The sequence below is a fragment of the Podarcis liolepis genome (assembly GCF_965112155.1).
Source record: "Podarcis liolepis genome assembly, chromosome: Z".
NCBI lineage: Eukaryota > Metazoa > Chordata > Lepidosauria > Squamata > Lacertidae > Podarcis > Podarcis liolepis.
Genome location: NC_139570.1, coordinates 50356853 through 50370802, shown reverse-complemented (window position 1 = coordinate 50370802; position 13950 = coordinate 50356853).

Below are 13950 nucleotides of genomic sequence, written 5' to 3'. Positions count from 1 at the left end.
CTTGTTGTGCATTGAAGGAAAACTGTATGAAAATGATGTACTGTTGGTATTTGACTCCAGTAAAGTTGACAAAAATGTACAAAAATGCATCTAAGTTATGCTGGAAATGTAAGAATAGGGAGGGTACCTTTTACCATATGTGGTGGTCATGTAAGGTAGTAAAGGGCTTCTGGGAAATGATATATAATGAATTGAAAAAATGTTTAAAATAACATTTACTAAAAAAAAACCCCAGAAGCCTTTTTACTAGGCTTAACAGGAGAAGAAATACTATGAGACCTAAAAAGACTTTGTGTATATGACAACATTTGCCCAGGTGTGGAAGGAAGAGAAGGTCCCAAAAAAAGAAGAGTGGATTACCAATCTGATGGACTATGCCAAAATGGCAAAGACAACCGTGAAGATCAGGCACCAAGGTGACAAAAAAATTAATCAAGAATGGGAAATTTTTTAGAATACCTTAAAAACCACTGTACTGTAGTTACTTAGAAACATTAACTGGATTGATATAACATTTATGAAGTAAAATGGACTAAAGTAGTAAATAAGGAGATGAAATAGAATGAATAAATATAATTATATGCAAGAAAAGAGGGTAAAATATGGAAACCGGGTGGGGGGGAAGTCCGAGGGATTTGTATAATCTCAGTACTGGAGTGCATGGAAATAATGTTAATATAAAAAACTGAAAAGAAAAAAAAATGAAAAGAAAACTCCAAAATCCACCGCTGGGCAACACCTTCATTTTGGACCAGCCAAAATGTCACAAAAGAGAAAGTGGTGCTTTTGAGTTCTCCAAAGCCTTTTCATCAGGCTGGGGTGTTATGCAAATCAGGAGGGAGGGAAGGAGAAAACAAGGAAAAACAGGAAGCAAATAAGTGCAAGAATTAGGCTGGGTGTTGAAGCAGACTGATTCCAGCCTCTGTTTGGAGCTGTAGGGATTAGGCTGGATTCTGGAAGCAATGGCTGCTTCTCATTCTTGAAAATGCAAAAGCCAGCTGTTACCCAGCCTTGTGTGAAATACACAAGTTCCTGGTTAGGCAGAGAGCAGAAACAGAGACAAAGGGCAAAAAAGTCCTCTTTTGGGGGCAGAGAAAGCTGCTTCCCATCATCTGGCCTCTTCTTTCCTTCCTTTTAATCTGGGGGTGCCAAAGATGGATCGCGCAGGCTGCTCTGCAGACAAGGAATGCGCTCTGTTTTAAGTTTCCAGTCCTCATGGAGGTAAGTGGGTGGGCAACTCCAGCTGAAACCTCAGAAGCAAAAAGGAAAAAAGGAAAAGGCAGGGGCAGGGCTCGCCTCCCCAAACTATTCCAGCACCAGCACCACCCATGTCCTGCTCATGTGCTTTCCATTGGGGCCATGTGGTTGGCGACTGTGGGCAACTGGGTGATGGACTAGATAGGCTCAGTTCAGCTTGATCCAGCAAGATCCATCTTACGCTCTTAAGCTGTAGAGAGATAGATGAAGACAGGAACAGATACCTGAATGGTGCAGGCAAGGCTTTTAAAAAGATGTTGTCCTTAGCATACGTAGGTGGGAGAGGGCATTTGGGGTTCTGGCTCAGGCAGCAAAATGTCTTGGACTGGGACAGGGAAGGGGACAGGAGCTGGAAGAAATCATCCACAGTTCTTCACCACAGTCACCTTGTGTAGTGAAGTACCAGCATTCCAGGTCAGAGCACTTGCCCAGGGCAGCAAAGAGATCCCAGGTGTTGCAATAGAGTTAACTCTGCCCACCCAGCCTGGCCATTGACTCGCCTCATCAGGAAGGCCACCTGGGTGGTGACTGTCTTCTCTCGCCCTGGAGCTTGGCTGCCTTAACTGCTGGCCTTGGGTTCTTGCTGCTCACTTGACAACTCAGCCCAAAGTGAACAAATGAAGAAAACTAAGCAGAACTGTGAAGACTGCACAACTGTGCAGACTAAGAGGCAACCTGAATATTTGCATTAATTGAAAGTGGTTGGAGGATCCAGTCTTCCCCAGCACAGAACTTGGATCGCTCCTTGGCACTCCTCTCCCTCTCTATCCGGACCCCATCAGCCACTTCCACTTGTCAAATCACCTGCAATTTGAGCCAGAGAGCTGGCCAACTACTCAGAGTTTATATTTAAATAAGCCCTTCTGCTGAACTCAGGCTTAAATATATCTCCCTTTAATCTGATAGCATGAGTGGAAACCCGCAGGAGGGAGGGAGGGAGGGAGGGAGAAGCCCACCAGGCAAAGGCAGCTGTAGCAGCAACGGCGCTTGCAGCTACTGCAGGATTTGAGGTGGTGCATTTGGACAGGACCTTGCATTAATACTTGGGGGGGGGGGGCTGGGGGGCAACCTGGGATCTTTGGCTGTGTTTATTTCTTCACTAACAAAATGAATTTCAGTATGGACAAATGCCTGGTTCTGCACTTAGGCAGGAAGAACCAGCTGCACAAATATAAGATGAGGGACACCTGGCTTGATTTAGGGGTCTTAGCGGACCACAAGCTTAACATGAGTCAAGTGTGATGCGGCAGCAAAAAAAGCGAATGCTATTCTAGGTTGCAGGGATGCGGGTGACGCTGTGGGTTAAACCACAGAGCCTAGGATTTTCCAATCAGAAGATCGGCGGTTCGAATCCCCGCGACGGGGTGAGCTCCCGTTGCTCGGTCCCTGCTCCTGCCAACCTAGCAGTTCGAAAGCAGGCCAAAGTGCAAGTAGATAAATAGGTACCGCTCCTGCGGGAAGGTAAATGGCGTTTCTGTGCACTGCTCTGGTTCACCAGAAGCGGCTTAGTCATGCTGGCCACATGACCCGGAAGCTGTACACCGGCTCCCTCGGCCAATAAAGCGAGATGAGCGCCGCAACCCCAGAGTCAGTCATGACTGGACCTAATGGTCAGGGGTCCCTTTACCTTTTTAAACTAGACTGCATCAACAGAAGTCTAGTGTCAGATCCCACCTGGAATATCGTGTTCAATTCTGGACAGCACCATTCTAAGGCTTGTTGACACTTCCACTTATCCCACCACTTTCCACTGGGGAAACCCTCTCTTCACCATTGAATCAGAACAAGCATCCGTCAGTTTTCCTGGGGGAAATGGTGGGGCAAACAGAAAACTGCTTGGGCCCTTGCTTTCTAGGCATAGGACAAGTGGAAGTGTGGGCAAGCCCTAAGAAGGATATTGGACAAACTGGAACACGTGCAAAGGAGGTCTGGAAACCAGGCCTTATGAAGAATGGTTGAAGGAGCTGGGTATGTTTAGCCTGGAGAAGACTGAGAGGAGAAGGGATATCCATCTTCGAATATCTTAAGGGCTGCCACATAGAAGAGGGACCCTGCTTGTTTTCTCCTGCTCTGGAGGGTAGGACTCGAGGCAATGTTAGATAGCCATCCATCCTAGATACTTTGGCTGAGATTCCTGCCTTGCAGAAGGTTGAAGTAGATGGCGCTTGGGATTCCTTCCAACTCTACAGTTCTGTGATCCTAGTATCACAAATCGTGCCCCAGGGGAGCCATATTCTTTTCTAAGAAAGCTTTCAGGAATCGCATGCTAGTGGTGGGCGGAGCCAGAGGCAAAAGTGGGCGGAACAAGGAATGCAAATTTTTACCTTTACACAGTGGGGTAGTTTCTGCACATGTGCTCCAGACACCCCCCCAGGCAGGAGGAGAGGAGGATGACCAAAATAATAATATTACAGTATATCAATTTATTTTTTTAAAAAACCCACACACACACGTTTAGAACTTTTTACGATGTTTTAGGATTTGGATGGCTGTAAAAGAAGAGTGTGGCCAATTCACAGAGGTGACCCATGGCTACTTACCTGGGTGTCTCTGCTGTGTCTTCACAACCAGACTGCCTCTGAACGCCAGTTGCAGGGAATCACAGCTGAGCAGGGCTGGAGGAAATTGCCCTGGTTCATTGCAGGGGTGGTGGTGGTTGTTATATATATCCCACCTTTTCTGCTGGCAGGGACTGAAGACTGAATGATCCTTTGGGTCCCCTTGGACTCTGCAATTCTATGAGCCTTCCGCTGTACTCAGATCCTGCTGTTAGGGCTTCCCATTGGGTCATCTGGTTGGCCACTGTGAGCACAGGAGGCTGGACTCACTGTCCAGTGGCCTCACCCAGCAGGCTCTTGTTATGTGCCTCCCTTCCAGTAAACCAGCTAACTCCCTGCGCATAGACTAGCGCATGAGAGAGGAATGTTCAGACCCAGCCTCCTTTCTGAGGCAGACCTGTTTTGCCTGCCAAAGTTCCTTCAATTATGCTGTGTGTGTGTTCCGTGCTGTAAAAAGGATAAATCAGGGACATATCTCAGGAAGTGTTTTCTCCATCTCAAACGCATCAAAAATATTGCTGACACTGATCCATAGCTGGGAATGTCATTTCTGAATAAACATGATGTCATTCCCGTTCCATTCATACTCCTCCTGGACAGCTGCTGTCAGCATCACTGAAGAAAAATGCCACCTCACCAGTGACAGCTGCCATTTGAGCTACTTTGTGGATCAGCCTTGCTGGGAGCGGAGAGTGGGAGGGGACAGAGCCACCGGCGGGCGGGGGGGGCAGTCATGCAGATGCTATTTAAAGTATATTGCATCCCGGTGAGAAGTGCAAGAGCTCATCTGTGGTCAGAGCCACGTCCTGCTTAAACCAAGGCGGTGGCAGACAAGCAGACCACCTTGCCTTGCTCTGCAGAGAGATTTAGTTCAGGGCACCAAATCTGAAGTTGCAGTTGTGGGTTTGCAGTGTGTGTGTCCATTTGAAAGATGCCCTGAGACCCTTCACCTTATTGGAGTCCTACTGCTGAACTAGTCAGACAAGTTTCTTTGTGAGACACGGCCTTGGCTGGCCACGTAAGTGTCCTCGTCAGCCTCCAAAGAGAACCTGCGCTGCAAAAGCTACAACCGAGTGATGCGGCCCTGCAGGGTAAGGGGGTTCCTCCACCCACCTCACCTGGCTGCTAGAGAGAGGGGGTGAGAGCTGAGCTCAGGGTTGGACTTGGGAGAGTCTGCAGTGGAAGTAGTGTAAGTCAGGAGCAGCCACTATCAATGCCTTTCTTTGTGCCGTGGCTTTCTGAACATAAAGACATGAAAAGAGCCCTGCTGTATCAGATAGAGGCCTGCCTGGTCCAAAATTCTCTTCTTACACTAGGCAGCTAAGTGCCCTTATGGGAAATAATAATAATAATAATCATTTATTTATACCCCGCCCATCTGGCTGTGCTTCCCCAGCCACTCTGGGCGGCTTCTAAATATATATATATTAAAATACTGTAATACATCAAACATTAAAAGCTTCCCTAAACAGGGCTGCCTTCAGATGTCTTCTAAAAGTCTGGTAGTTGTTGTTCTCTTTGACATCTGGTGGGAGGGCGTTCCACAGGGCAGGCGCCACCACCGAGAAGGCCCTCTGCCTGGTTCCCTGTAACTTGGCTTCTCGCAGTGAGGGAACCACCAGAAAGGCCCTCGGAGCTGGACCTCAGTGTCTGGGCAGAACGATGGGGGTGGAGACGCTCCTTCAGGTCTACTGGGCCGAGGCCGTTTAGGGCTTCAAATCCACAAGCTAGGCGTAAGTGCAGCTACAATAACTTGCTCACGGTCCCCAGAACATCCTCAAATGCATCCCAGGGCGTTTTGGCCAGCAGTGGATGCAGAGAGTGGAACTCAGTCAGGGAGAGGACAAGTGATCATCAATGGAACTAATGAGATCTGTGTAAGCAGGGTGATATGGACTGCCTCTCCCGATATGAACAGACCCGGACCATTACCATCTTCCATGGGAGATCCAGAGGGAGGCAACATGAGAGAGGGCCTTTTCCGTGGTGACTCTCCACTTGTGGAATGCTCTCTCCATGGAGGCTCGCCTGGCCCACCATTACATCTTTCTGGGCGCCATTTCTTTTCTGCCAGGCCTTTGGCTCTTAATTATCTCTGGCCTCCTTCCGTGGGTGGGGCGCTTGAGTCCTTCCTTTTAAAAATAGGAGTGGGCTTCATATTTTTCTATGTTTTGCTTTATGCTGGGTTTAGTGAACGTTATTTAATTATTGGTGTTACTTGCTTTGAGTTAGTTTTATATATACAGTGGTACCTCTGGTTGCGAACGGGATCCGTTCCAATTCGCTGCTTCTGCGCATGCGCGTGATGTCATTTTGTGCTTCTGCGCATGTGCAAGCGGCGAAACCCGGAAGTAACCCTTTCTGGTACTTCTGGGTCGCCACAGAACATAACCTGAAAGAACATAACATGAAGCGGACGCAACATGAGGTATGACTGTAAAAAGGAAGCCACGTCCTTCTCCTTCTCCCCATTTTATGGTAGGTTAGGCTGAGAGAGTGAGTGACTGGCCAGAGGTCATCCAAAGTGAGCTTCATGGGCAAGTTGGGATTTGAACACTGGTTTCCGGGATCCGCGGGATGCGGGTGGCACTGTGGATTAAACCACAGAACTTACCGATCAGAAGGTCAGCGGTTCGAATCCCCGCAACGGGGTGAGCTCCCGTTGCTCGGTCCCTGCTCCTGCCAACCTAGCAGTTCGAAAGCATGTCAAAGTGCAAGTAGATAAATAGGTACCACTCCGGTGGGAAGGTAAACGGCATTTCCGTGCGCTGCTCTGGTTCACCAGAAGTGGCTTAGTCCTGCTGGCCACATGTACGCCGGCTCCCTCGGCCAGTAAAGCAAGATGTGCGCCGCAACCCCAGAGTCGGTCACGACTGGACCTAATGGTCAGGGGTCCCTTTACCTTTACCTTTTACTCCAGGGTCCGAGTCCAGCGTTGTGTCCACTGCACCACACTGGCTCTCATCTTCACTTCTTCCTGGTGCAGACCTAGTGAGCCTCAGTCACTCAGCTCCATGCCACCGAGCCTGGCGTCCATCCCGCACGGGGGAGCATATGCTTTTTTGCAGCTGTGATTGCCGTGCTAATAGATTCTCTTGCCAGCCATCTTGGCCCATTGCTTTAAGTGTTATTGCCACTCTTGTTGCTTAACTGCTCTCAGGGGTCATTGTTAGGCAGCATCATGCGCAGATGGCAGAGCAAGGGCAGTGGCGCTGAGGTTCCCAGCTCTCCCCCCACCAAACGCCACGGCTTCTTTGGACCCATTCTTGCTCATCAGCCGTCACCGTGATCTTGGGACCTGGAAGCAGACTGACAGCCGTCACACGTGCCAGCCGTGCAACTCAGCAAGCGTTTTGTCTGCAAGCTTGGTGGTTGTCTTGTTTTGAAATGAAAGATAGCATGCGATGCTGGCTGCATTCAGAGGCAGTGGGTGCTTCTGAATGAATACCAGTTCCTGGAGACCACAAAGAGGGAGAGCTCTCTCCCCTTGGAGCCTCTTCTCAAAGTTTCCAGTGAGTATCTGGATGTCCAGAGTGGGAACAGGATGCTGGGGGGAATTGGCCTGATCCAGTATGCTGCTCTTGTGCTTCTATGCTCTTGCACTCAGGCCCCGCTTTTGGACTTCCCACAGACCTTTTGTGAGAGGTGGGATATGGAAAACCATGAAGATGACCTAAGGGGTGGGAGGGAATAGTAAGACGCCCAATATATTTCCCTGCATCGAGTTGGCATCTTAGACAAGGGCATTCAAATAAGAAAGGAGGCATTATCTTAAATGCGAAAAGTTCAAAGAACAAGGAAATTAGAAAAAAACAATTTTGACAAGTTGGAGTAGAGCTGACTTGTTTCAATAAGCTGCTATTATGAATTTTAAAACAAAAAAACAGTAACAGGCATTCAGAATTTCTATTTTATATCCTGTACTAATGTATATATTTTAAATACATGTCAGAATTCCTCACCGGAGGCAAATACAATATTTATGTGAAGCAAGCGAAAGACTTCAAAACCACTCTGGAGATGTTAAGCAGCCGGTTTATTTACAGGCTTAGAATAATTCAGGGAAACAGAGTGACAATAATGTAGACACACACACATTGTTTACTGATGCATTTATTGTGGCCCTTGCAAAAAAACCCCACATCTCTTAGAGCAATTGGGGAGGTGGGTGGGAAAACTATGCTCGGTTTTCCCAGTTCATTGCTGCTCAGAGTTAATAAGAACCTAAGAAGAGCCCTGAGGCTGGATCAGGCCAATTCAGTCTAGCATCCTGCTCTCACCATGGTCAGCCAGCTGCCTCCATGGGAAACACACAAACAGGACACAACAACAACAACAACAACAACAACATTGTCTCCACTTGTGAGTCCCGAAAATTACTATTCAGAGGCAACCTGCTTCTGGCCGTGGAGAGTAGAGCACTGCAGTCCAGACTAGTAGCGACTGACAGCCTCTCCTCCATTAAAGGCTTTTATGGGTATGTTCGTAGCAAAAGGAAGAACAAAGAAACAGTGGGGTCACTCAGAGGAGAAGATGGTGAAATGCAAACAGGGAACACAGAAAGGGCTGAACTCCTCAATGCCTTCTTTGCCTCAGTCTTCTCCGATAAAGAAAACAATGCCCGACCTGAAGAATTTGGAGCAAATGATTCAGCAAAGGAAACACAGCCCAGAATAACTAAGGAGATAGTACAAGAATACTTGGCTAGTTTAGATGTATTCAAGTCTCCAGGGCCAGATGAACTGCATCCAAGAGTATTAAAAGAACTGGCAGATGTGATCTCAGAACCACTGGCAGTCATCTTTGAGAATTCCTGGAGAACATGCGAAGTCCCGGCAGACTGGAGGAGGGCAAATGTTGTCCCTATTTTCAAAAAGGGGGAAAGAGAGGACCCAAATAATTACCGCCCAGTCAGTCTGACATCAATACCAGGGAAGATTCTGGAGCAGATCATTAAGCAAACAGTCTGTGAGCACCTAGAAAGGAATGCTGTGATCACCAGTAGTCAGCATGGATTTCTGAAAAATAAGTCATGTCAGACTAACCTGATCTCGTTTTTTGACAGAATTACAAGCCTGGTAGATGAAGGGAACGCAGTGGATGTAGCCTACCTTGATTTCAGCAAGGCATTTGACAAGGTGCCCCATGATATTCTTGTAAAGAAGCTGGTAAAATGCGGTCTTGACTATGCTACCACTCAGTGGATTTGTAACTGGCTGACTGACCGAACCCAAAGGGTGCTCATCAATGGTTCCTCTTCATCCTGGAGAAGAGTGACTAGTGGGGTGCCACAGGGTTCTGTCTTGGGCCCGGTCTTATTCAACATCTTTATCAACGACTTGGATGATGGACTCAAGGGCATCCTGATCAAATTTGCAGATGACACCAAACTGGGAGGGGTGGCTAACACCCCAGAGGACAGGATCACACTTCAAAACGACCTTGACAGATTAGAGAACTGGGCAAAAACAAACAAGATGAATTTTAACAGGGAGAAATGTAAAGTATTGCACTTGGGCAAAAAAAATGAGAGGCACAAATACAAGATGGGTGACACCTGGCTTGAGAGCAGTACATGTGAAAAGGATCTAGGAGTCTTGGTTGACCACAAACTTGACATGAGCCAACAGTGTGAAGCGGCAGCTAAAAAAGCCAATGCAATTCTGGGCTGCATCAATAGGAGTATAGCATCTAGATCAAGGGAAGTAATAGTGCCACTGTATTCTGCTCTGGTCAGACCACACCTGGAGTACTGTGTCCAGTTCTGGGCACCACAGTTCAAGAAGGACACTGACAAACTGGAACGTGTCCAGAGGAGGGCAACCAAAATGGTTAAAGGCCTGGAAACGATGCCTTATGAGGAACGGCTAAGGGAGCTGGGCATGTTTAGCCTGGAGAAGAGGAGGTTAAGGGGTGATATGATAGCCATGTTCAAATATATAAAAGGATGTCATATAGAGGAGGGAGAAAGGTTGTTTTCTGCTGCTCCAGAGAAGCGGACACGGAGCAATGGATCCAAACTACAAGAAAGAAGATTCCACCTAAACATTAGGAAGAACTTCCTGACAGTAAGAGCTGTTTGACAGTGGAATTTGCTGCCAAGGAGTGTGGTGGAGTCTCCTACTTTGGAGGTCTTTAAGCAGAGGCTTGACAACCATATGTCAGGAGTGCTCTGATGGTGTTTCCTGCTTGGCAGGGGGTTGGACTCGATGGCCCTTGTGGTCTCTTCCAACTCTATGATTCTATGAGTCTATGATTCTATGAATTTTCCCAATCCTCTTTTAAAGCCATTCAATGACTCAGCTACATTAGTGAAGAAAAAGCATTTTACATGCTTTACAGCACTGTGACAGCAGATGGCGCAAGTGGAGTTCCGTCTTTCACCAGTGTGATTTCCCACTTTGAGGTTTACAACACGTTTTCCTGGTTTTTATTTTTTTTATGTGTCTATATCCAGCCCAAGATGGTGGCCATCATTGCGTCCTGTGGGAAGGAGTTCCACAGTATAACTACACGCTGCACAAAGGACTTTCTTTTGCCCGTTCTGAATCCTTGAACATCCAGGTTCATTGAACATCCCCAAATTCCAGTGTTATGAGACAAGTATAAAAAAAATTCCACTACCCACTTTCTCAACACCGTGATTAACGTCATATACTGCAATCATATCTCCTTTTACTTGCCTCTCCTCTAAACCAAAACTCCCCAAATGTTGCAACCTTTCCTCACAGAGGACGTGTCCCACCCCCTTGAAGATGTTAAGGTAAAGGTAAAGGGACCCCTGACCATTAGGTCCAGTCATTGCCGTCTCTGGGGTTGCGGCGCTCATCTCGCTTTACTGGCCAAGGGAGCCGGTGTACAGCTTCCGGGTCATGTGGCCACCATGACTAAGCCGCTTCTGGTGAACCAGAGCAGCACACGGAAACACTGTTTACCTTCCCGTCAGAGCGGTACCTATTTATCTACTTGCACTTTGACGTGCTTTCAAACTGCTAGGTTGGCAGGAGCAGGTACTGAGCAACGGGAGTTCAACCCGTTGCGGGGATTCGAACCGCCAACCTTTCGATTGGCAAGCCCTAGGTTCTGTGGTTTAACCCACAGCGCCACCTGCGTCCCTTCTTGAAGATGTTAGTCCATAGCTAAGTAAAAAATGAAAACAGGCTATGGCTGGTTGGTCTCCTTGTGCAGAGGGGATTCTGCCGGGGGGGGGGTGGAGGACCCTGCTGCCTGCCTTTGCCCCTGGTCAAGGTGTGTTAGTGCCCAACACTGACCGAGCTATTTTGGCTCCTGAGGCAGAACAGCTGACAAGCACTTCTCCCTGAGTGGGGGTTAAAATAGCATAATAAGACGGGGGGGGGTGTGTGTGTAACAATTTGCCATCCATTCATAACACTCAAAATGAGCTGCCGCCCTCTTAAAGGGCAGAGCCAGCCCCGCAGTTTTAGTTCATCACACTGGGGCTTGTTTGGGTGAATTCCCCAGTGGATCAGGCCCAGTCAGGGTCAGGCCAGCCTACTTCCCTTTGTTGCTCAAGACAGGTTCACCTCTACCTTGACTCCCGCTGAAGGCCAGCTCTTTATTAGCCTACCTGGGACCTGGGGATTTTGGGTTACACCAACAAAACTGAAGGTGAGAAGCAAACAGCAAAGAAATGGATTTGCAGCTCAACTGAGCGCAAAAGCTTGTCAGCGTGACCTGAAGGCTCAAGTACAGACTGTGTTGCAGTGGGACGGCAGGGAGGCTGGTTGCTGCGGCTGCTGCTGCTACAGAGCTATGAAGCCCAGCTGCAGAAACACAAACACCAATCCCTCCCCAGGGAAGCACAGCTGGACTGGTCTCCCGTGGAGACTATTCGGTCTAGGAATAAAGAGACGCCCCTTAGAGTTTCATTAGGAGCATAGAAAGCCTTACACTGAGTTGGACCATGGTCCATCTAGGAGGAGCTGGTGGCGCTGTGGTCTAAACCACTGCGCCGCCTGGGCTTGCTGATCAGAAGGTCAGCAGTTCGAATCTGCACGACGGGGTGAGCTCCCATTGCTCTGTCCCAGCTTCTGCCAACCTAGCAGTTTGAAAACACACCAGTGCAAGTAGATAAATAGGTACCGCTCTGACGGGAAGGTAAACAGCATTTCCGTGTGCTGCTCTGGTTCACCAGAAGTGGCTTAGTCCTGCTGGCCACATGACCCGCAAGTTGTACGCCGGCTCCCTTGGCCAATAAAGTGAGATGAGTGCCGCAACCCCAGAGTCGGTGACGACTGGACCTAATGGTCAGGGGTCCCTTTACCTTTACCTAACTCTGTATGTGCCTGTATGTGTACTGCTAGTCACATAGCATAGTCACATAGCATAGTCAATTGAGCTAAACAGAAACTCTCAGAGCGCCTAACAGTTGATGATTAGCTGAGAGTACCTCTCTGCTAGCTCTCACAAGGTGTTTAACTTAGATCACATGCAGTATTCAATTACAGGTCTTCATTTTGGGTGTGCGTTAGTTTTTTTTTTCCTGAAGCACTGTAGAGATAATGAAGCTTAGAGAAAGAGCATGTGCTTAATCTCTCTCTAGGAGAACACAGCCTCAGGCTAATGGAGATTGTGGGAAAGGCAGAGCTTTGATTCCAGCTCTGGATAAAGTTATTTCATTTTTCTCAGATGTTCTACCTGGGCTAGGATCAGCACATGATATTATGCAACGATACTATATGGATGTAGCATTATTTGTTTTATGTTTGTTTTGGAGCAACTTCTGCTAGTAAAGCTTTTGAACCATATTTTTGGACTGGACATTTCTTATTTCAAGGAGTCGGTTTTTATTCATCCTATTGCTTCCAAATGTGCAGTATTAATAACTGCAACAAGTTTTCCTGCGAAAAACTTCTCTTTAGCACTCAATTGAAGCAAACATCTATTTGGGGTTTTCTTGGATTGCAGTTTGCTCTTATTGGGCTTTAAAGAGCAGGTTTTCACAGGGAAAGCTCTGGAGGAAAAAAAAGGGTGCTCAGAAACAAAACTTTAAGAGTGAAAGAAAGGTAAGTGTGTTGAAGTGCTTGGTGAAACAAACAAACAAACAAACAAACAAACAAACAAACAAACCTGAGCTTTCAAGAGAGAGAGAGAGAGAGAGGTTGGGCTGAGAGAGGTTTTCCTTGTATAGCTTTGTAAGTGACAAAAAGCTGGGATCAAACTATTTCTTCAAAGCAGAAGAAATGGAGACCCAGCAGCAGCAGATCAGCCGATTATTTGAAAACAATGTGTTCATGGTGCTCCACAGAGTCCGTGATGACCAGCTGCTGTCCCTAAGGAGCTCCCAGTCCAAAACAAGGGGAATCTGTTTCTGTTCCGACCACTTCCTTGATGCACTTTTTGGAAGCTGATGCAATAGGCTGCTGCCCACAAATGTTTCTTCCTCAATGCAGAAGGTCCTAAGTTCAGTCCCCAGCATCTCCAGATATGGCTGGTAGAGACTCCTGCCTAAAACCCTGGAGAGCCATTGCTGCCAGTCCGTGTAGACAGTATTGAGCTAAAGGTAAGGGTAAAGGACCCCTGGGTGGTTAAGTCCAGTCAAAGGCGACTATGGGGTTGCAGTGCTCATCTCGCTTTCAGGCCCAGGGAGCTGGGATTTGTCCACAGACAGTTTTGTGGGTCATGTGGTCAGCAGGACTAAACTGCTTCTGCTGCAATGGAACACCATGACAGAAACCAGAGCGCATGGAAACGCCGTTTACCTGCCCACCACAGCAGTACCTATTTATCTACTTGCACTGGTGTGTTTTCGAACTGCTAGGTTGGCAGGAGCTGGGACCAAGCAACAGGAGTTCACCCCGTTGCGAGGGTTTGAACCGCTGACCCTCCGATCGGCAAGCCCTAGGTTCTGTGGTTTAAACCACAGTGCCAGAGTTATTTTCCATTAAACAATTACAGTGGTATCTCGGGTTAAGAACTTAATTCGTCCTGGAGGTCCATTCTTAACCTGAAACTGTTCTTAACCTGAGGCACCACTTTAGCTAATGGGGCCTCCCGCTGCTGCAGGAGCACGATTTCTGTTCTCATCCTGAAGCAAAGTTCTTAACCTGAGGTACTATTTCTGGGTTAGCGGAGTCTGTGTGGTGTGGGGGGGCTTCCAGGAGGCATCTGGCTT